This window comes from Corvus hawaiiensis, chromosome 15 (assembly GCF_020740725.1).
Source record: "Corvus hawaiiensis isolate bCorHaw1 chromosome 15, bCorHaw1.pri.cur, whole genome shotgun sequence".
Classification (NCBI taxonomy): Eukaryota; Metazoa; Chordata; class Aves; order Passeriformes; family Corvidae; genus Corvus; species Corvus hawaiiensis.
The window spans coordinates 6,347,600-6,368,802 of record NC_063227.1 but is presented as its reverse complement, the minus strand read 5'-3'; the positions used below and the strand labels follow the sequence as shown (position 1 = coordinate 6,368,802).

At 44.4% G+C, this 21,203-nt stretch overlaps 1 long non-coding RNA gene across 3 annotated transcripts in view; it reads left to right on the top strand.

The window, feature by feature from the left end:
* The window catches only part of LOC125333795, a 176,121-nt gene that overhangs the window by 137,420 nt on the left and 17,498 nt on the right, over positions 1 to 21,203 (top strand). For all 3 annotated transcript variants that reach the window (XR_007206969.1, XR_007206968.1, XR_007206970.1), the window contains 3 exons: positions 15,078 to 15,176; positions 17,404 to 17,558; positions 19,264 to 19,702. This is a non-coding gene — a long non-coding RNA (uncharacterized LOC125333795). The remainder of the gene's footprint in view (positions 1 to 15,077; positions 15,177 to 17,403; positions 17,559 to 19,263; positions 19,703 to 21,203) is intronic.

Below are 21,203 nucleotides of genomic sequence, written 5' to 3'. Positions count from 1 at the left end.
CACATTGCCTTGCTCAGGTTCTTCCTCTGTGAAACAGAAATTGGTCTGAGGAAATCAGAAAGGAGACACCATGGAATAAATAATCAGGGACACTGTGGATGGGACAGCAAAACACCTGGAGGGCTTTTGACCTGTAGTGTCTGTTCCTTTGGCACAAATCTACTGGTGGGTGTGACCCTCAAAAAAAGCCCCGTGGCCTGAAATTCACTCAATGGGCATCACAAAGTCAGGTCTGAACTTAGAGAAATTCATTTAGGGAGAGATCTAGCTGGCTATATTTTAATGCTGCTATGGATTCCCAAAATTATCTGGTATGTCCACACTGGGCTTCTGGAGACCCAGCACGTCCAGAAGTTCAGTGGGAGACCCTTGATTATTTTAAGTGGTACCAAACACCTGACCGTAGGGACCTGATCCTAGAAATGGCATTTGGAGATATCTAGAGTCTCCAAGGACAATTCAGCCCATCCAAAAATATCTGTAGAAAACAGAAGTAGGGGGGTTTGGAGGAAATTCCACACCTTGAACTTGAATATGCCTTTTATTGCAAATTTATGACTCAGTCCTCACATGGGGTCGGCCCAGTACCTTCCAGCCTTAGGCTCTGATCCTGCTGGTGAGCTGGTGAGGATGACACAAAACAGGGACCATAAGAATGTTGTGCTAAAGAACAGAACTGGGGCAAATCATCAGAAGGGAAAATGGGAAGAAACATAGAAACATCACATTCACTTTTAGTTGTGTTAATGTAGAAATAAATATTGCCCCGGTATCCAGGACATGTTTTCACCCTGACACACGGTCAAGTTTGTGATTCAAGCTTGCTACAAGAACTCAGGCTTCAATATTTTGTTATGTTTTTCTGACAATTTCTCTTGCTCGTAGCTACAAACACCTAGAAATCCCAGCAGCATCAGCAGAGCACCGTGCTGTCCTCATGCTCAGGAGAGTGTAAGAGAAGCTGGCTGGAGATTGTGTTGACTGGACCACAACAGCCCCAGCACATTTAACTTCAAAACATGGTCAAGTGCTGTGTCAGCTGCCCTGCACAGTGAGAGCTGCACTGGCTGGCAGCTGTGCTCCTGGAAAGGAAGTATGGAACTGACATCTCTGCCATGTGGTCTGGATGTTTTACTCATGATAACTGGTCCATGAAAAATGTTTCTGCCCTTCCCAGTTCCGCAGATCTGCTGCTGTTTCGTACCCTGCCATGCAGAGGTGTGGTAAAAGGCGTTAAAGGAAGACGGGTATTTTTGACTTGTCTCATTGAAATCCCCTGATCCGTGGGCTCTGTCTAAATTCCAGATTTTATCTGGATTCACCTTGTGGGGATTTCATTAGATCTACACAAGGAACGGGACACTGAAAAATGCAGAGAGGGGCAGGATGAGAAGGATCAGCTTTGTAGTTACATGTGACCTGAAGGACAGACCTAACACATTCTTGGTGGTTCAGATTTTGGATATTATGAAGTTCTCACATAGGACAGGATTTTTGGCTCTTTTTCACAGTGTACATGACGAGGATATATATTTATTTTAGATAAACACTTAGCCAGAAGGAGGACAACATGTGGTGTAAGGTAAATTATGCAGATAATGTTCTATTATGTGCACAGAGTAAAAAGTACAAAGGACATGAATTTCCCCAGGGTAACACCTTTGAGAAGGGAGACTGGGACAACACGCAAAATAAAATAAAGAAGAGGAGGAAGAAGAAAAAATAAATTGGAAATAGTTCTGGCAGATTTTGCTTGAAGAAGACAGAAGACTGAATGAGCAAAAGATTGTACTGGAGGCAATTGCTTCAAATAAAGGACTTTGTATTGACTGTCACTTATCCAGGTCACTGCTCCAACTCCTGAGGACAGGGTTTTGACCCTGCAGGTATTTATGAAGCTTGGAGTGAGCAATTGGAAAGTGTGAAAAGAATCTATTTAGAAAACAAGTTGGAGCATCTCTTCCCTCCAGACTTTCCCTTTGCTCCGAGGTGGGGAATGCAGTGATTTTTTTGTAGTTCTGCTCTGTTCTATATGGTCTACCGAGGTCTGGCTGGAGCAATTCCTGTGGATTGTGTGGCAATGCAAGATCAGATACAGCAGAGAAAGCAGCCCCTGGGCTGAGACGGGCACAAAAGCACTGCTGAGGGTGGAGTAATAATTGTATTTGAGCAGCAGAACACAGGGAGAGTCTCAGTGGGCAGTAACACTTCATTTCATCAGGAACAGCAAAAAGAGGCTTTTCTACAGCCTCTGTTGTTTCACTCCCAGAGCTCTACCTGGTAGGAGCAGGTTTCAAAACTGGTGTTTTGGATCAGCCCCTGTTCCTGCCTGCACTGATGTTCAGCTCCACTGCAGCTGCAGTCCTGAGGGGTTGTGTGTGTGTTCTCCTGCACAGTGCAACAAGGCTGAACTGTGCTCAAGTGAAAAATCTGAGAGAATAAAATGGTTTGGGGGCTTTGCAATACGTGTAATAGGTCCATAAGGTGTTAATCTCCTCCACATTTTCCTCAGTGTGTTCAGCCTCAAATTCTCTGACCTGGCTTTTGAGACTTTGGGATACAGGATTTCACAGGATGTGCTGCAGCCACTGACAGAAATATAATTGTCTCTTCTCATGTGGCTGCCAACGCAGGCTTCACTGCAGATAAAAGAATGGGAAAACAAATTTAAGTGCTGGAACCCTGTGGCTCTGCCTTCACATGGATGTTTGGGGTGACCCCTGGGCTGTGTATTGACCTCCTGCAAGCAGCTGCTGGAAGAATCACTCCCATTCCCTGATCTCACCAGGTACAGTCCCACATTAAGAAAACAAGCTTATCAGTCTTTTGTGTTTGTGTTGACACCCGCAGCTTCAGAGACTTTTTGTTTGTTTTCCCTGTTCTCCTCAGTGTATAATTGGCCAGATTGCATTTACTTTTTGTCTCTCTTGCACTAATCACAACTGCAGACTGGAGTAATTTGCTGATGCTGTACAAGGAATTGTCTCTCCTGGAGACCTGGCTGATGTGATCAGAACTCACATATGGTATCAGAACAAAGGGCCCTTCAGGCAAGTGGTGCTGTTTATTTTGGCTCAGGTCAATGTTGCTCCCTTCTCTTTGTGTCTTCTCCTCCCTTTGTGCTGTGCACATATTTTTTCCTCTGACTTTGGAGTTGCTGGCTCCTTGCTGTCAAACCTAGGGTGGCCTGGCTTGTGCAACATCAGCACCACAGGTTTGAGGGACGTAGGAGAAAAGCGTCCAACATACTGCTTGTGGTTAATACGCTGTCATGCCTTGCTTCCCTTTTCTCCTGCTTCCTTTCCACAGCTTGGAGGCTAAGCAAAGAAACAAGTCCAAGGCTTCCTCTCTGCTCCCCCTCCCTTTCTGGTTGAAGATATTGTGAGTGGTTTCATGTGGGCTCTCGTTTTTCACAGACACTGTTGGTTCCACCATCTACGAATTAGTCTAATCCCAACAGCAGTTATTGGCCTTGACTTATTCCTTATTTCCTTTGTAACAGCTGCTGGCAAAGCTGCTGCTCTCCTGATGGATTTTGTAGGTCTAATTTTTGATAGCATACTTACAGCTAAGGCCCACAGCCTGTTAAAACAGTGCTGTCTCTGCATTGATACTTCTCTGCCCCCAGCTCTCATTTAATCTAAGTATTAAACATCACTCACAGCGATGCAAAAAGCAGTTGCAGTTTGCAATATTAGGAGGAAAAAATCACAGGAAGTAATGGATGAAAAAGTAAGTACTGAACATCAGCATCTTTGGTGGTTGTGTACTGATAAAGGATAAAATAGCTGCTGTCTCATATCCTCCTCCTGAGGCTTTCCCTTCTTGACAAAGAGGCATATATAATGGTTAATGTCTCTCTAGCATCAGTATCCTATCTGTGGGCTCACAGATTTCTTGTATTTGTGCTGTTGTTTACAAATAAAAGGTTTCCAGGTTTTATTCTTGGCCCTTCCTGTATTGTGTGTAAATGTATCTTCTTCTGTCATTTAGCAGTGCTTTAGAAAACAGCTGGTGCCCCCAGGGTAAACCTTTAAACAATGTCATACTCTGACAAAATTCTGCTTTATCAGCAAACCATGCTGTGCATATTTCTCTCATTGTTTTGCAAATTGCTGTTACAAAGAGCTTTTGCATTTAAACAGGCTCTCCCTGACCTAAGAGGTAGTAAAAATTACATTAGAGATGCCATAGTAACTTGTCACTCTGACCTGCCCTAAATAGCTGGACTTATTTCACTTGGATAAATCATTTATTTAAAATGACCTATTATGTCATCAGAATTCTGTAGCAGAGATGCTTCAGCTCCAACTTACATGAATATTCTTTTGAAGGGCTAATCAGAAGAGATATACCATCAGGATTATGTGCTTTAAAAATACAGTTCTGGACAGCACTGCCCAAACTGGGAAGCAATGATTAATCCATTCTAATTACTGTGATCAGATAGATCCGTGCTGCTCACCCGTTCTCCATGATCTCAGCTAGAAAGAGCTCTAATTCTTAGGTCCTTTTTTCCCCTAGAGCTGCATTTCTATGACCAGATTTGCAATTAGAGCCCAGAGCTTCCAGATTTCCTTTGATAACTTAAGAGAACAGCATGGTGCAAAATTTTATCTTTCCCTCTCCCTTTTAACAGACTTTAGTGCCCCATTGTCTGTTAGGGGCATCTCTGTCTGCTTTGGACGTGGACATGGTGCATCCAGAACCTCAGAATTCCCTTTGTGCAATTCTGCTAATGAAAAGCCAGCCACAGAAGATATTTTGTCCTTGTAAATCCATGGCACAGGAAGGGTATTCCTGTATTGCTTCCTGTCTGCTGTCACTGAGGCCACTGTTCTGGCACAGAGCGAGCCATGAACAGCTGCAGAGATCCAGGGATGGCCCTGCTATTTCTTCCTGGAGGGATGGAAGTGGAAATAAGTGTCAGGAAAAGGAAATTGCCAGTCATGTTCTCCGTCCTGGCCACATGCTTTTGGGAAAGGGTTGGTAGGTGGTTCCTATTCCTTCTGTGGAGGATGGGGGTAGCTTTTTTCATTTTATCTGCTAAATGCCTGCCTAAACAAAACTGTCACAAAATATTTTCACACATGATTACTGATCTCAACCCCAGACCAGGTCTGGTCTTTATGTCACACCAGTCCTTCTGCTAATTTTAAGGACTTTCTCCTGAAACTGCATCGAGAAACCATTTCTGCTCCTCTTGTGAGGAAGTAGAGTGCCTCACAAACCAGGACATTGGGGAATGACCATCCCCCCTGGCCCTGACCATGCCCTCTGTCCATTGTGCACCTAAACACCTCTGAAAATGTTCGTACAATGTAGGGAAATCATGAAGGCAGAGGAATATTCATGACCTGAGGAACTGTGTGTACATGTGTGAATTTTTTGTTGTGTGGGCTGCCTGTGTGGGACACTAACTCCGGTAAATTCCTGTGGGCAAAATGGGCTTCAAAGAGCAATGAGAAGCCAGCACTTTATTGCAGGCATCATGGAGAGGATGAAGGTGATTGCCCATCACCAGCTGTTCTGAGTGGGAGCTGGGAAGCTGGGCCAGGAGGGACAGCACTTGCACAGTGCCTGTGGGCCCCTGCAAGGATTCCTTTTAAGAGCTCTGTCTTCACACCTTTACAGTCCAAGTAAAGTGGAGAAATAAATCACTGTGCACAGTTGTCATTTTTCCCCTCAAAGCGCCAGGCAAAGAGTTTAAATATAGCTAACCCACTGTATTTCCTCAGAATAAACAGATACTCAGAATTAATTGCCAGGTCCTGGTATCAAAGGAATGATTTATAACCCAATTATACTGGGAATTTTATTCTCTGTTGTTTCACTGATAGGTTATGGGTCAATTAGGTGTTTTAGTCCAGTGGGAACACATCCTCCTTCCACCATAAAGTGTCTGATCTTGGCATACTGGGATTTGTTCTGTCCATCTTGTAAATCACATCCGGTTTGTGGAAAAACTTTGAGAATCATTCTGCCAAGGGCCAGGTCTGTAATTTTTGTAGCATTTTGTCTCTGTTTACTGCTTAGGGCATTGGCAGGAATGCAGGGAGTTCCCTTCTGGTGAATAATCTTCACCATCTTCTGTTTTCTCATCAGACTTGCAGTGCATAGAAGATGTTCATGGTGCAGCTGAGTCTGTGAGGTCACTGGGGAATGGATATTTTTGAGCCTTCAGAGGAGGCTGACAGCATCAGTAATAGGTCTTCAGCAGGGGCCGTAAGCAAACACCTGGTGAAGAATAAGAATAGAAAAAACTTGTTTAATCTTTCCTCCATAACATTTTTACTCTCTGAGTATAGTCAGCTCAGGATTTCCTAAGATTAATGTGATTCTCAGTAAGCTGCCCTGGGTTCCTCTTGTAGCTGCTTGTCCATTCTGCCCTTGAACATCCACAGTCGTAGAACCACTGTGGAAAAGGCACGTTGTTTTTAGAACAAAACCTATTATCCCCTACAATGGTACAAACCCATGCTTACTCTAAAGCCTTTAGTTGAGTAATTTTTTTATCAGTGAAATCTGAACGAGGGAGAGGGTTTGACCAAGGTAGTGAATGTAAAAGAGGGAATTCAGGGGGAAACTGTTTTATGATTATGCCTCTTAAATCTTGCATTATTTAGCAATGCAAATCCAATCGTGCATTTTAATTCCCTTGTTAATATGGACTTTTCCAATCTTGCATGATATCTCTGTCAGTATAAGCCAGAAAGGGAATCCAGCCCAAGGGTTTTGTATCATCCTCTATTTGCTCCTCCTCTTATTATTTTTTTTTTTTTTTACAAATTAGAATAACAATGTCATAATCTCGAATAACATTATACTTTTCTATTCCTATAAACTACAGTCATGCTCTCTAGCCACAGGGAGTTTGAATCTAAAAGAGAAATAAAAACCAACCCCAGTCACATTTCTATGTGAGACCCCAGGCAGATGATGGTTTTGATATTCCCACGCCCAGGATTTTTTGTTTCCTGGAGGTGGCTCTTGGCATCCTGGAGCTGTTTCTAGTAAATGATGTTCACTGAGCAAGCCTGCCCCTCAAAATGCCTGACTCTCCTTGTTGCTCCTCTCCCCACATTTCAATTATCTAACACATTAATACAACAAACACTGCAGTAATTAGGGCACCATATGGCGCTCACAATTACAGAGCAATTCCAGCATTAGCGGATTGGGTGAGAAGTCAGAAAGAATAAAACAAGTGTGAGCAGAAGATGACTGAAGTCAGGGGACTCACATGGCAGATAAACACTGAGTAAGTTACGTGTGTGTACAAGCTGGACTCGAGGAAACTTTTAGTTTTGTTCTCATCCAGGATGAAATGGCACCATGGGTTAGAAGGGTGCCTTGAACTGCTGTAGAGAGATAAGTGCCCTTCATGGCACATCTCTCTGAAGATGATCTTTGTTATACTTGGCTTCCCTCAGGTCGGTGAGTTCTCCAGTATTTGCCTGCCAGGGATTGTTTTGCCATTTACCAGTTATAATGGGTATTTAGTGCTCTCAATTATTTGCTTCTTCATTGCGAGCACAACAGTCATTGGAGCCATTGTGGGATTCTTAGTTAATCCTCTAAAGAATAGAAGGAATCAGGGAGCATGTATAAACTGTGAGATTTTTGTGGTCTGGCTGTCAGCTGGGAATGTAAGCAAATCATGCCCACGAGCCATCATAGTCACGCTAACAAAAGCTTTGGTGCACATGCAAAAATACAGATTGTGAAGTATTCTTGGGTTGTATCTCTGGAGAAATGTTGTAGCTGGGCTTGAAGAAGTCTTGTGGTGATGTAAAGTGCATGTCCTTTATGGATGGTTGCTCATATGTGCGGAGTGTCAAGAATTCTTGTGTAGAAAACCCCATTCGGTATTTTCTCCCTGCTAAAACATCTTCTTCCAACTGAAACACTTCAGCTACTTGGATGAAGATTGTCTTTCAAACTAAATAGCTGATTTCATATTTGCACTAACCATTTTCTAACAACGTGGAATAGACATGATGGATGCCACAGAAGGAAGGACACGTTCCCAGGGAAGGACAGTGGGAGACCTCCCAGCATGACAGCTTCTCCTCAAGAAGCCCCAGGACATCCTTTTCTTTCTACAGAGCAGATGCAAAGCAACCAGCCCCTTTTTTTTTCCTGAGGACAAATCACTTCCAAGTACATCTGGATGAGCATGAAGAATGAGAATATGAATACAGACAATTATGATGGAGTAGAGGCCCTGTAAATTTATACCCAAACTTACCCCCTGGTAACTCATTCATCTGCCTGTCTTGACAGAATGCATGTGAAATAGTGGGACAATAAGGGCTTTTGTTATGCTGAAAGATGTTAATAGCTGGCCTCAGGGTGAGCTGGGTTTCCAAGACAATCACAGATAACACAGATAACACAGCGAAACTCAGGAGAATGAACACTGAAGCCTTTATTTTGAGAGACTGGGGCTATGTCAGAGTGAGAGTTGTCTAAAGGTGGGAGTTTTACGGGATCTTATTTTTATGGAAAAGTACTGTCTGGGACAGCGGGATAGCTGCACTGCTCGTTACACATATGGAAATATCCAGAAAAACATCATTATAGACTTCTGTGCCTCAGCGGGTGAGGGTCTAAGGACGTGTCAGAGGGCACTGGGAATGGGCCCGTGTGCCCCTCCAGCTTCTCTGCCCGACTCCAGCACCACGCTGGGAACAAAAGGAGATGCTCGGCAAAGAAATACCGCAGGGAACTACTCAGGCAGCCTTTGGATGGTTGGAGAAGTTTCAGAAAAGCTTTCTTATAATCCAGTCTTTCCGAAAGGGAGGTTATAATGCAGATCTGTCCTCACTGCTGGTGCACAGGGAAGCTCCTTCTATCTCCTTTCTGGCTCTTTTCACTGTTGTCTTTACACAAGCTGCTGTCCCACAGGGAAGACGCCCTCATAATCACAGGGAGTGTAAGGGATGTGGATGTTTCCTTAGAGTTCATCAGTCTAAATCTGGGCTGGCTTGCTTCTGTCTGAAAAGAGTGTCCTTTCCAAGGTGATGCTTTTGTGAAAAGACTCAGGAATAAGCAGCTAGAAAGGGTCCACTCCTATGTACATAGGCAAACATACCCAGGCATTTTGGGTGTATTCCCCTGGCCTAAACGTGATGCCTGAAAGTTGGCTTCTAGTCTAAACAAGTGTATAGGTTTGCTCTGTGGTTGGTAGCACTAGAATGAGACTTTCAGAAACTGATCCCATTTCTCTTGGACAGCCATCTTAGGATGAGACAAATGGTCCTTGGGAGTCTCTCCAGTGACTGCAACAGAAACCAAGACATTCTGCAGGTCACTTGCCCAGGCTCAGCTGAGAAGACTCTGACCCAGAGTTCAGCAGGACTGTCAGGTTTGCTCCGTGTACCCCTGTATACTCGATAAAAAAACTCACTTTCCAGAGCCTTCACCACAGCTGTAAAGCACAAATCCCACAGCTGTTCTCTGCCAGAGGAAGAAACCCAGAATATCCTAAGGGAAAATGCACAGAAAATCCTAGAAAGTGCTTACTTTTACCTCAGTTTGGACATGTGACTAGTAACAAAATGACAGGTGAGCAAGGAAATTGAACTTTTTAAGGCAATGCCAGTTGTCGTAGATGAGATCCATTGAAGTGATGGGAGAAACTGAAACTTTGAAGTGGTGAACACACTCCAGAAATGCCAGCCCCAAATGTTAAACAAGTGACTAACAAAAGTGAAACAGAGCACATTTTGCTCTTGGTATCCATGATGTAAGTAGAGCCATTTATTTATTTTAGCTTTCATCTTCTGCTTGCTCTTCTGCCCTCAAAAGAGATAGCTTAGATCGAGTCACTTAAGTCTATGCTGAAACAAAATGTACCTTTGTGATTGATACCTCTGAAACTCAGAGTGACAAGGTAATAAAACTGTAAAGATTCGGGTTCCTTCAGGGAAATCCAGTTGCACTCTCTTTGCTGTCAGAATAATGGGGTGTCTATTTTGTGGTCATAGAGTTAATGCATTTGATGCAGGTACAATGATTTTCACATCATGGAGACCTCTTTGGAAGGAAACATTAAGTAAAACTTTTTAAAAATTGCTGTTTCTTATATGTATGCACGTGGCACACCATTGCAGACTAAATATCTGTGAAATGTTGATGCTCTGTAACCCCACATCATGTCTGAGAGAAGACAAACCATTTCATGGCTCCTGGTGAGCTGCTGGGACTAGGCTGGCGCTGCTTTGGAAGAGGATTGGGTTCAGATTTTTGAATAAAGCAGTGGTGAAGCTGGATAAACACAAATGTACTGAGGGTTGATGTTTCAGATCAGGTGGGAGGATTTCAGGAAATTCACTGAATGTTCCTTGTGCTTCAGTTCACCCAGAGGGACAACTTAAGCAAAAAGGAGCAGTCACACTGAGAAACAGATGCCAGCTCTTGGAGCAGGGCAAGCAAAGGACAGCAAAATGATGCAAAGCTGAGAAATCTACTGGGTGATGGAGAGTTGTTTGAGGATGGTCGAGTGTGCAGTGTTTCTAAAGCCATGCTTAGTCATGAGTGGGCTCTTCCCCTTGCTGAGCAAAGTGAGCATTAGTGCTGCCATGTTCTGCCACCCAAAGAAGGAGGCATTACCATATTCACACATCTCAAACAGCAAACATGAGATGCATTGCAAAATCAGCGACTCAGGTTGCTGAATATGCAGCACCTTCCACTGTACAGTGAAGTGCTGATGTATCCCTCATTGTGAGCTGAGGGAGGGTAGGTCCCTGTGGCAAAACTGGGGATCCTTTAGCTCATTCTCATCCCAATCCTCCACTTCCCCCTTCCCTGAAAACTTACTGTCAGATCTGAGGTAATGATGACTGTCCACTGGATTTAGGAGAGGGGTGTATCTCCTTACAGGCACTAAGAGGATCGTGGTTGGAACTGCAGAAGGAAGGGAGAACAGGTCAGATGTGTGGAGCCCGCTGAGGAGAGGCTGACATGCACAAAGAGGCTGAAGAATTTAAGATTATATTGTGAACAACAGTGGTGAGATTGCTCTCACCTCACTCCAGGTATCTAATCTTCTGCCCTGATTTAGATTTTTACATGAGGTTAAGATGAATCATAGTCTGAGAACACCCTCTCTCTCCATGGCTGTAGTCAGTGTCTAGTGCAGATGAAGTCGTCTGAGCTGGAGCTCTCTGTGTCTGCTGAGCTGGATCTGGCCCCATATGAGGGAGAGCAAATTTGCCTGTGCAAATCCCAGTTTGAGCATTGGGATATTGCTTCCTCTTTCAGTGCAACCTGCCTCTATAGCCATTTCTACACTCCCAGCAGACTAATTATTACAAAAATTCTCTGTCATTGCTTTGCAACGGTCCACGGCTTAACTAATTTAAAAATGCAAATGAATGCTAAATTGCAGTTGAATCTGAACCGTCTCCTTCTCCCTCTTTCTCTCCTCCTTTCTTTTTTTCTTTTCTGCTGGGAAAAGAAAGATACAGCAGACATTAAATGCTGATGGTGAAAATCAATCTTTCAGATTTGAGGTAATTTTAAATTAGGTCCCACTGCCAGGGATAGTGACATCACCAGAGCTGCTTGATTGATCCGTGATTTGAGGAGAAACAGCTTGGACTCGATCCTCCCTTTGTCCTTACAGAGAGAAAGGAATGTTGCAGTTTTCAGCTCTTTTCCCTGGGAAGCTTTCATACTCAGATGGTCTCAGATGTTAGGGAGAGGCATTCAGGGAGAACATGAGCAAATGCCTGAGCTCAAAACAGTCCCCTTGTACTGCCATTGTCCTCGGGCATTGGGATGGGGCTCTGTGCTTGTGAAGAATCAGCTGAAGGGCTGTCTCCTCTGTAGTGTCTCTAACCAGCTGGCTGACACTGAGTTCAGCTCTCTGTACATTCACAGTCTGTAAGATCAGTCAAGATTGTCTCATCCTGGTCCCCTCCTCTCCCTACCTGCTGGCACCAACTCTTCTCTGAGGCAGTAATTCCTTTGAGGAAGAGTCTATAGCTCCATATTTGAGAGGGACTTGGCCAAGGTCTAGCACCATGGTTAGTGGTTTTTAGCTGCAGGATCACACAGACAGCCTAAAAAGCCATTCACAGACAGTCTTGTTGTTTTCCTAATGCCAGCACTGCGCTGTAACACGAACACTGAGAATGCTCAGAAATGGAACTCTTGAGCATTTAAAGAGTCGGTGATGGGCTCAGAGTTAGGTATTGGGATTACATCCCTCCATCCATGGCAGCAGAGTCTGGTAATCCAAGCCTCACCACTCTTTTGACTGCAGATCCTGGTGCTGTGTAGCTGAGTTAGGTACCCGGAGAAGAATATCCAAAACAAAACTCCTCTGTGCTTCAGGGCTGAGGATAACAGACCTTCTTAACTGTTCATCCTCAGCTCATATATTGATGATACTCTTCATGATAAATGTCATCTTGCTGAGCGAAATATAGCAAATTACAAGAATCACCCCAGAGGGCAGCTGCTGGCAGCTGTGTACACAGGGCTGTATTGCTGTTCATGAAGCATTTTTTCTATTTTGCAAATTGATGCAGAGATGAGATTTCATGAGTGTTTGTTGACACTCACATACAGGAGGCAGATTTCTAAATGGGATCTGCAGAGATGATTGAAATTCCAATCCCAGCTCCTCACTGTGTCCACTGGTTTTGTAAAATCCCTTGTTGTTTGCTGGGCTGATGTGTGATGGGAGGTAAGCATGGTTCTTTGGAGCTGTGAACCCCTTTATTGCCCCAAAGCAGATGCTAGACATACACACTCCTCACAGACATGCACATACCCCTCATGGACACACACACCTCTCCTCCCAGGTCCCAGACCAGTAGTGTGCGTGGGAGAGAGTGGTTTTCAATTAGAATTCGAAAGTCACAATGATAGAGTCCTCCTAATCCTTTAACTAAGGTGTGCATGGTTAAATCAAACTGTAATGCCTCAGGCTCTGGGTAGTTTCAGCTTAGTGCCGAATCTCCTGGGATATTTTCATGGATTCAAGATGTGCAGAGGGTGCTTCCAGCCCTTGCTCTTGTCTGCCAGGTAGATGCAGCTGTTGCATTCCCTAAAGTGACCCCTTAATAATCATGTGAGGAAGAGGAGCCCTTGGCCTTCTATTCCATGCAGAAAAGCTTTAAGTGTCTCAGCCTGGGTGCAAATGGGTCTGTGAGAAAGTACAGGTAGTTTTCTGTGTGGATTGACTGCATTCAAAGGGGGAGAAAGGGAGAAAGAGGAACAAGGAAGAGTGTTTCCTGCATTTTCCCTGGGGGAGTTTCTTCCTCTACCCTGGGTTCCCCCAGGGACTGTAGCTCGAGTTGGCTGTGCCAGCCCAAGGTTTGCTGGCTCCCTGTCTCCTGTGAGCATGGCAGCCCACACTCACAGACAGAGTTCTGTAGTGGAGATATGCTTTAGTGCTGCTCCGTTGTCCTGAGTTCCTGAGGGAGAGGAGAAGTCATTGTTGAATAACCCGGGTCTCTCTAGCAACAGGCTGACAGTTTCTGTGATCTAAGCAAGAACCTTCTTGAGGTTTCTCTGTGTGTGCCCATTAAAGCCCTCAGGCGGATTGTGGTGGCTGGGGATTACCAGCACACAGTGAAGGATGGCAGGAGAATTTTCCCGACACTTCTCTGGCCTCAAGTCCAGAGGGAAGGCGACAGAGGAGCTTTTATGCAGACTCAAACTGCAGGAGTCCTAATGGCCTCTCATGCTGGCTGTACTAGAGATTTGCATCATTGGTGATGCTTTTGTAGGAGCTTTATAGCCACACATGTGGCAGCCTTAATTTTGGATGTGTGTACAAGGCCAAATCCTCATCTTGGTGACACCAGTGTGAAACAGAAATTTATTATTATTTTAACTTCAGAGTAAGCTCAAGGCTTATTTTAGGAGCAGGATCTGACCAAAGACCACCTTTATAGCAGGAAAGGATGAGAAGGAAAACCTTGTAAGCCGCAGTCCCTCAGGGAACAGCACAGAGTGCTGCAGATCTGTGTTCGTCCTCTCCACGTGTGCTCCAAATCAATCCCTTCAGTGTAAAAGCTCATGTCCCTCCTGCCTCAGAGTGTGTTTGGGGGAGGAAGACTAAAACTGGATCTCCTCAGTGGGCATGTTTCAAAACCCCGTATACATATGTGTGCAAACACACACAGAGAAATACATGTGTGTATTTATGTATTTTTCTGTTTCCATATCACCCAGGGGTGTTTTTTTCCCTGTGATTCTCTGCTAGCAGGCACCAAAGCAAATCGAAGATTAATTCCATTTAATTTTAGTGATAAAGAACATTGCAGTCACAAGAGGTCTGCCATCAACGTTGGAGGACATTAAGTATTTGGGGTTTTTTTAGTTGCAAGATAATAATGTTCTGGTGTAAATGTTTTATAATTATCTCGTGAATTATTCATGGTTAACTTGTTAACCCGGCATTTTATGGGATATGGTCTCTAGAGTGCAAGGAGAAATTTAAAGATAAATAAATGTGAAGACAGGACCCAGATGCAACAATGAAAATGCACTGAGGTTTCTGATTTATTTTCTGTCTGCACTGAGGAGTGGTTTCATTCTTTTATTTATATTTTTGTAGTGATGAGCCACAGAACTTGAGTAAGTGGATGAGGTTATTTTCTATATATAGAGAAAGAAAAGAAAAACTGGGAAATAAATCAAACTCCCTTCACTGTTTTTTAATCTGAAAGTGGTGCTTGAATTATTTCACCTATTGTTCTGCAGCTCAGAGGTTCTGTTATTGTTGATACCGTCTCCATCTGGTGAAGCATTAATGAAAAAATGGAAACCAGCATGTATTTTTCTTTATGCATATTACTGGGCCTTTTTTCTGTCTTCACCCTTCCTTCTACTTCCCCTTCTTCTCTCTTCTTTTGTTCTTAGTCTCATTTCAGTTCTTTAATAGTTTCCTTTTTTAAAATTATTTTTCTCTCTTTCCTTTTCCATTTTTCTCTCTGTTCCTCTGGGATTGTCTTTTTGTCCTCACTTTCCTCCCATTCTTTCACCGTGTCTCACCTATTAATGTTTTTTATTGTCTGCAACTCCCTCTTTCTTCTCTCTGTTGCTCACAGGATCTTTGTGGTGTCTGCTGAAGTCCATGAGCTTTAACCCCAACCATCTGAAGACAGAATTAGACCTGGAGAAAAGTTCCTGCAACTCAAAGAAACCAGGTGGCAGCTTCTGGCAGAAGAATGTTGAAACTCAAACCTGGGCTTCCAGCCTGAGTGTCCATCAGGCCTTGATAACCAAAATGCACCAGGAAGGCATGCCATAACTTCATTGCCATATGCCAGAGGTCAACGGACAAAATCCCCAGCAAGGGCCTGAGAAGGCTCCCAGCTTGCCTGATATCCATGAATCCAAATGGAAAAGAGAACTGGCAAATGACACTTAATCCCAATGTGAGCAAAGGCTGTCCTTGTACCCAGAGAAACAACTGACAGCTGATACAGGACTGAGATCTCCAGGGATCTCTGCGGGAGCAAAGTCTTCTCTGTGGAAGATTAAAGCTTGGTGCAAACTCCAAGGTCACCTCTGTTTAAGCAGTGGGAAGTGAACAGTATAAAACCTGGGATCACCTGAGCTCCCTGGCATCCAGCTGCTTAGCAGTGTTGAGGTTTATTGCACTGGAGTTTCCACAGAATGTTCATCCATCAGGAATGCAGGAGCTTTTTCAAAGAAGCTCTGGGTTCTTCAGAGTCTGATGGATTCTGCAGAGTCTGATGGATATCCTTAAAAATTTTGAAGTGGTAGTTTGGAGGGTAGCTGGCAAAACATGAGCCAGGAAGACACTGTAGAAAGACAAATTCTCAAGCAGAAATTTTTAGAGAGGGTATTTGAGAATGGAAGAGCGATTCCACCAGCCTGCACCATTCATTTATTTAAATTTATGCTATAAAATGGACAGCAGAGGAAAGTCAAAAGTTGCACTGATGATTTTTCTTTCCCTTCCCCCCCCGCCCCCAATCTTTTATTTATTAAACTGCTCTGGGTACACCTTTCAAAGGACTTGTTTTGGCTTACTGTTTATTATATCTTCATCAGCCTTGAAATGAGAGCTGCAGGCAGCTTGATAAATGGATCGAAAAGCTGCTTCTGCCAGAATCCAACCAACAAAAACCCCTCAGCATCCGTAAGCCTTTTTGTTTTAGCATTTCTAAAACAAGCACTATTTCCCCCAGAACATCACTGAAGAGTGATGTACCAGTACCCCTGAGTGTTTCAACAGAGGGATTTTTTTATCCAGTGATGCCCAGGGCAGAAGTTCATCACTGGGTCATGAGCAGGACTCAGCCTGCAGCTCTGGAGAGCAAGGGCAGAGAAAGAGAGAGAGAAAGAGATGGTCTTAGTAAGGCTGAGCAAATCTTGATTCCAAAATATGCTGGGCAAATCAATGGAGTAAATGAGGCAAAATGTATGAAGTTGGCACTTGCAGCTGTCCTGCTTCCATATAACTATTTTTTACCCAGATACTTTCTAAACTCTTCCTTTCCCCCCAATCCTTCTTTAAATATGAATAATATTATCAGTATTGCTCAATATATCCCTGGTTCAAACCTTTTGTCCTTAGCACACTTAAATTCCATATCTGGTCCAGCCTGGCAGTAAACAAGGGTTTAGCTACTGTGACTTATTGACAGTGGTAAATGGTTCAGTCCCATCTGTGAAGGTACAAAAAATTCATGAGGAAATAAATACCCCATAAGGAAGTGGTAAGGAACTATTGGTTGCAAAGCTTCCAACCAGCCAGGTGAAAACCTGTCATGTTATCTGCTGTAGCTTACAGCACAAATGTTGCAGCAAAGGGGGGGGAGGGGAATCCACCACCACAAAAAAAAACAAAAAAAAGCCAAAAAAAAAAAAAACCAAAAAGGAATGAAAATGTGTGGCTTGTGAGAGGAAGGAAAAGCTCTAGTGGTGAATACTGCAGGCAGAATGACAGAGGCTTGTACTCTGTTCCTCACTAAGGTTGTTTCGGCTCTACATGCAAAGGTGATGAATATGCAAAGCAAAGGATGTGAATCTCCCCTTGGCCTGAGCTCACTGGTGTGGAATTTGCCACTGTGGATCACGCTGACAGCAGTGCACCCCACTCTCCCAACACAAGTTCCAGCACCCAGCGAGGTGGCAGTACTGCCAGGGCACTTGATGGGCTCTGCCAAAGTTAATAATCTTCTTGTCTCTGTTCTTACCCATTGCCTCCTGGGTTCTGACTGTCTCTGACTGTCTGTGTCGCTGAGGGGCTGCCAAGGTCCTGGCTGCTTAGGGGCACATCTTCCCAGTAGTGATTCCAGTGCCAAGGCCATGCTGTGGCTTTTCTTTCCTAATTATGGGAAGCCACTATCACTGAGTTATTGCAGTGACCCCACCCTATCTCCTTTTTTCTGTCTGCTCCAGTCCCTTTTAAGAGCTGCCTGGGTTCAGGAAGAACTTTGCTGTTCCTTGAGGCAGGAGGTGAGTGTGGGACAGAGAGATGGATGCTGCCTTTCTCTTCATGGAAAGATGTGGCGTGCCCAAGGCCATGCAGATAGGAATGCTGATGGGAATAAGAGGTAAGAGGGCAGAAGGTACCTGGACCCTTGTGATTCTCTAGTTATTTAGAATGCATAATTGCAGTTTGTTTAACACCAAAGGATAACTGATCATTCACAGGAAAGAAGCCAGTGGTGGAGATCAATATTTCTATTGCTGTGCTAGAAAAATAGCAGAAAAGGAATGGCTCTTTAATTGTTACAGCAGAGCAGAAGAAGTCTGTGCTTAAGGCTGTTTGTAGCAGGGGCCAGCAGAGGGTTTGTGCAATGCTGGCTCTCATTTCAGACTTGAGCTGCAGTGGATGAGTGTGGATGATGTACCCTGCGCTCCAGATGTGGCCTGGCTGGAGACAGGGCAGAAAACAGCTCTGCCATCCTTGATACAGAGAGAGAAATTAAGTCACCCTGAGGGTTAAATAAGGAATATATGTGGGATAGTAACCTGAGCAAAGCACAACTGAGCACTTCAGTCTCTGTTTTCTACTCAGACCATACTGATGAATATTTTTTGTACAGCCATAAGAGTTACCAAGAGCTGACTTCACTTGTCACAGCCAGAGCTGAGTTTGCACTGGGACCTGTGGGATCCTGTAGTAAAAGCACAGATAATCTGTTTTACCAAAAAGTTTAGCTGAAGGGTTTTGTTTCCAATCAAATATTTTTGAGTCTTCTTGGAGGGTCTTACAGAAGGAGTGGGAGGAAGTGACTCTTTGAATGGGATTATGTGTAGGAATTCTTTATTATGGGCACTGGCAAGGCATTTGGCTCTGGATTAGATATATCTGATCTTGTACTTGTTTTGGTCATGAATCAATATCTTGATTTCTCATCCAGAGCTTGCAACTTGTATATAATTATTTTGCCATGCCCTGTGAAACAAAAGCCTGAGAATTGTCCCAAAACAAGAGATTTTTCCAAGTCGGTTTGGATGAGGTGGCCAAGCCTGACTCACCATCGGTGCTACCACTGCTCACACTGGCTGGGACCTGAGGAGCAGCCTGGCTTTCTGTGAGCCTGTGCCGACTGAACACACGAGAATCTCTTGCTGAGCTTATCCAGCAACAGACCACTAAGCAGTTTTAAGCAGGGGGAAAAAGAAATGGAAACATGAAGAATCTCTACATCATAAATCAACACCCGGGGAGCTGGAACAGGTTTTCCCTTGGGGTGTCCTGTGTACCACAAACACAGGCTTAGCGCCCAAGGCTTCTGGGAATCAGGGTACCCCAGTGCTCACTCCCACACAGGTTTCCATGGCACAAGACTGACCTCCAGTGGCACTGACTAGTGTGGTTGGGCTGTAAATCTGGGGAGGCCGTGTACAAATGCTCTGAGGAGGCCACACGTTCAGATTTCAGGGCAGGTATTTGCTCCTTGCCTTCTTCAGACCTTTCCAGCATAAACACAGACGTTGGGGACAGTCTCCTGCTGAGCTGGTAAATGCAACGTGGTTCAACTGAGGTAGAAAATTCTAAAAATGTTCTCATGAAATAGGAAGGAAATATCCCATCTACGGCTTCGCTACCTGCGGACCAAAGTGATGAGAGAGAAAGGGGCAAAAGAGAAAGGGAAGAACCTGAAGCTTTTGGGGCAGAGTGAATTTCATTCTGCAAATGAAATTGTGCTGCCTGCATTTGAGGTACTTAACCCCAGGATACTGCAGCTCTGCCTCTGCAGGGTGAGGGGGGAAACATATCCCAGTTTAACCTGTGGTTCTACTTTCCAGGGTGGCAAGTTGCTGGGAAGAAGTGCTCACCCGAATGAGGATGAACCATCTGCATCATCATTTAGGCTTTCCTTCCTCTCCAGAAACCACAGACATCTTCTTCTAATGGTAGAATTACAGCTCTTGATTCCTCTAAAACTGACACTGAGCCTTCCCTTTTTTATTGCTGGTGGGAGTTCAGGTCCCCCTGTGTCTTTGTAGAGGGCTTCCTTGTGTTTCACCTGTCCTCAACACCGTTCTGTCAGTGGCTCTCACTGACAGCACTTTCCTCATTGTGTGAATACAGATCTCTCCTCATTCTTAGTGCAGCACCCAGCTTCTACCAGAGAGGAGTCACTTGGTGGATTTAGGAAGAGGTGTTCTGGCTGGATGATAGCTACTAGACCTCCTACAGAAAGAAGAAGGTATTTCCTCTGCCAGTCGAGGACTTCTGTGGTTGGTAAGACCAGCAATGCAGCAATAATTTATCTGTGAGAAGGTGAGGAACCTGTCAGCTGCTAGAGATAGATCCTGATCCTGATTTCCAAAGGAAACCTGGCATCCCAGGCTAAGGAGAGGATACGGCATGAGGGGCTGCCTTGGATCTAGTTCAGCTGGTGCGTTTTTGTCTCAGAGTGGATTTCCAAGGAGAAACCTGTCATTGGTGTAGGACTTTTGGGCACCCAGAGCTGCAATAACCAAGAGAGATCTTTGACCTCCCACTTGTGTAAGTCATCAGAGGTCATCCTGGACTGAGTATATCCAGTGTTCAGGCTCAGTATGGCTCAGACTTGTACCCAGGACAGATTCCAATCATAGGCTTTGAACTGAGGCACTTTTTCCCTATCAGAATATGGAAAGAGGAGGTGGAAAAGTTGCAGTGCCCTTGGCATCTGCACAAGAGAAGCATTCACCTGGTGATTTATACTGATGGCTGTTGTGGAGCTCAGGGGTTGTGGTGAACTTGGACAGGCTGCAAAACAGAGAGATGAAATGCCTTACTGAAAAAGAACAGCAGGAGCTGGGAGCAACTGGGAGAGGTCTCTGGAGGGAGCAGGGCAGGCACAGCTGAGCTGCCTTTCCCAAAGCTTACTTAGCATAGGCCAAGGCCCTCATTTACTATTGACTGGAGGGATGTTTTACAAGTGCCCCTTCTGGTTTAGAGAGATATGAAATCTGTCTGTAATTAAGTTAATTTGGAGTTGAACATGAGCAAAGATAATGAGCTGGAAATAACAAAACAAAAAATAAGGGAAGGTGTTGCTAAGGAACAAATCTTTTGCATTAAATCCTCTCCCCTCCCCAATCAAATAAACAATTTTTAGGATCTGGATGGCTGAGTGATGGGGCAGACAGAGCACAGGCACGGAAATGACTGCTAGATCAAGAGTTCAGAATAATAATGGAAGTACGAGGAGGGGTGTGGCTTGGAGAACTGAGAAAGGCAAAAAGGGTGACAGCTGTGGCCAGTACAGTTTAGGAGCAGAGCAGTGGCTTTGGGATCAGCAGAGTGGTGTCCTGCGCCTGACTTACCCCTCGTTTGAGGGAACCTCCCCCCCAGTGCCCTGAGCCTCTGTGGGGAAGTGCTCCGAGATACGGACATATGGACTGGCCACCACCACATCTTGCTTATCAAAGACCAGCAAACAGCCCCTCTCAAAGCACAAGGCTTTTAACTTCTCCAGTGTTTGACCCTGGTGAGAATTCCCACTGGAGTCAAGCATCAGGGTGGAAGCTTAAGATTGGTTCTCCTTGGCTTTTAGAAATGGGGTAAAATACAGTATGTTCAAGCCAAAAGGAGGATGGAAGAGAGGTCCACAGAAAGGACCAGAATATTTAACAGCCTGCAAAGCATAAGTAAATAGACAAGTTATTATCAATGAGTTTGTTTGAATTTGACAGAGCTTTCCTGCAAACATGGGGGAGGGAAGGAGGGTGAAGAATCCCCTGCCAGGGTGAGC